Source organism: Lepisma saccharinum, chromosome 20 (assembly GCF_977018435.1).
Source record: "Lepisma saccharinum chromosome 20, izLepSacc3.1, whole genome shotgun sequence".
In the NCBI taxonomy this organism is placed as follows: domain Eukaryota; kingdom Metazoa; phylum Arthropoda; class Insecta; order Zygentoma; family Lepismatidae; genus Lepisma; species Lepisma saccharinum.
This window is the reverse complement of record NC_139248.1, coordinates 33,810,484-33,813,507: the sequence shown is the minus strand read 5'-3', so window position 1 is coordinate 33,813,507 and position 3,024 is coordinate 33,810,484.

Genomic DNA, 3,024 nt, shown 5'->3' with positions numbered 1-3,024 from the left:
ATCCAATCCAATTATTAAATTAAATGTTCATATTTCAAAATGTGTGGGTTTATCTTAGTTGGATTCATGATTTTCTTAGACCATATTTGCAAATAAAAAAAGAGCTGCCTCCTGAGCACTGGCTACAGCCCCCTCCGAAATTTTCAGAAAATCAACATTTTCAAATAAAAGCCGGATTGCGCACACTTTTCCGGTTTTATCAGTGGTATCTGATAAGCCGTTGACAAGCTGTCACAATGTATAGGATTGCGCAGAAAAAAAATGAGGCGATGTTGTCAGATGTAAAATGTTCTCAAGCCGTTCTCACTTCTCTTGTGTTTGTTTGTGTGTGTGTGTGTGTGTGTGTGGACTTACACGTGTTTTTGCTGGAAGGGTAGCATTAGACAGGCATAGAGGATGAACCTGATTGGTGGACTAGAATGTAATGGTCGGTGTATCTCCATATTTATACCGAAGGTCACGAGCTTCGATTGACAGAAGTGTTTGTTGTGCATTAACCTAACCTAACCTAACTTTGAGTTTGAGTAAATTGGTATAAAATTGTATCTTGAAAACATCAATAGTGACTTACTGTTTTATGTAAATTGGTATGAAAATTGTATTTTGACTTGCTACATTTACTGGTCAAATTATATTTTTTATTTAATCCTTAAGAGATTTATTATTTTATTTCTAATTTCTCTCTGTCTTCTTGTCTAAAGAAAAAAACAGTTTTGCGCACAGACTTTAAAGCTGTGAAAGTGGCAGCGTTCGATCAAAATCTGTGTGCAAAACAGGTTAGTGAGATTTGTGCGCAATTCTGGATCTAAAGTGTGCGCAATTCGATTGCGGCGCAGTGAAGAACTCGGGGGAAAACCAGAGTGGGAAATGCAAGCCTCCTTAAAATACCCCCCGTTGCCATTTTGAGGGAGGTTACGTAATCCATGTCATCGTTGCCTTTCTCGTAATTTCACACCTAGATAGCTAGCTTCCTTTACTTTTCTAAGATTTTTCTCTGAGTTTTATCTGTGAATGTTTACTAGCATTCAGCTTATCCTTTAGAATTATAAAGTGGGTCTTCTGGGTGGCAATCGTCAATTTCGCCGTATCACAAAGTTCTCGAGAGAGTTTATCGCAATACTGGTCTATCTTTCCGGCTCTTTTCTTGAATTTCCTTCCATAACAATTATTATGTGATCTGCAAAGTCTATTGTGCTTATGATCTCCGAAATATTTCCTTATTTTTTGTGAGATTATTTAGATTCCACAATTCGGGACCCACAATGTATCCTTGCGTTGTTCATTTTGAGGCCGTGAAGTTAGACATCTGATGTTCTTTCCATCTGATATGGTTCGTGGGCAATCTATGTCCCTCAGTGTCCTGAAAAGATGGGATCAACTAGCGTTGGTACAGGTAGATGTCAGTTCAAAGCCTCACAACTGCATCAAAGTCTCTACCATCTGTGAGGGCCTCTTTCTTTCAGTTGGAAGAGGGACGCAAGGCCATTTGTACCTTACAGCCTTGCGCCGGAGAACCAACTGCAATCGACTTGATATATTGATTGCAAATAACACTCGATATAAATGTCGATTGCATCTGTGTATAACAAGATCTCGCTTTCATGTCCACAGCGATCTCTTATAATACACCATCCTTCCTTTTGAATTTGCAAATACTGACATGTTTAAATCTAAGGTAAAAATTGCACAAAGCACTTGAAATACCGATCACTCAACCTAACCTACACGCTTAAGGAATTACTTCGCAGACCCAAAAGGAAGAACCGTTAGTGGCTTACATTATATATATCTACTATCTGCATATACCTACATACACACTGGCTATCAAGACTTACTTCATTACAAACCTACATTTCCTGAAGTGACATGGGAACATCTCAGAGATTATCGTCATTACTGTAATTGTACTGTGGCAAGCTGGTTAAGTTCACCCCAGTATAAAAACAGTGGATGCTGAGCAAACGTAGGACCTTCCCGACCCAGCAATATTCCAGAGCAGAGGAACTCGTACTAGCTCTGAAAACGTCATGTACTATCACACCATAGTATAGGGCCACCAACGCAGAGGCAGGTCCATTGTCCTAGGTGGAACTTCCACGTCGTCTCCTACCAAACGGTAGGGAAAAACCTTATCGGAAGGACCTACAGTTTTTCTTGCCATCCGAATAACAAGAATCCTTGAGATATCGGGTGGAAACGTAACGTGTAAAGTGCTTTTAATTTTTTTTAAAAAAAACTGCCTTGGTTAGCAATTATAGTGTGTTTAATATGGAAACAACGCATAATCGTGTTACAGCAAGAACCCAAGTTACTTCAGGAAAATCCTGTGTGTTATATTTTGTTAACACATAATGTAACACACAGGATATAACTATTAGATAAAATAGCAGATAAAGATAATTACTAGCATTCATTCTGCAATCTAATCTATGAAGCTGTATACAGCAGTGGCGATGGGACTCTATGAGTTCACTAGGCGCCATCTAACTGAAATCTGGTTGGCTGGCTTTGGCACTCTAGTCCAGGCAATTTACACTTTGACCTGGGCAAAATTGCTTCAGAAGGTTATTAAACAGTTTCTAGCTCAGAAAGCATTGCTGAAAAACATGTCCAAAATCAGATAAAATCGGACCACCTCAAAAACTGATTTCAAAATGGCGGACTGGCTGTTTTCTACTAAAGGCAAAAATAAAGTAATTTACGCATTTTTGAGAGAGGTAATGCTTTTATTTACATTTAATAATACTTAAACTAAAACTATCTTTGAACAATATACCATTTCTTATGCAATTTTGATGTTAAAAGTTATTTATAGAAGTTAGAAATTGAGAAAATAACAATTACTTCAAATAGAATTCTTCTCTTAATTATAAAGTCAACTTTTAAGGATGGACAAAGTTTAGTTAATCGTCTTCATCACCGTAAACACTGGCTTACATGGGGGGAGGGCTACAGTCCCTCCCGAAATTTTGGGAAAAATAAAAAAAAATACATGAAAGCAGCAAAGAACTTGGGAAAAACGAA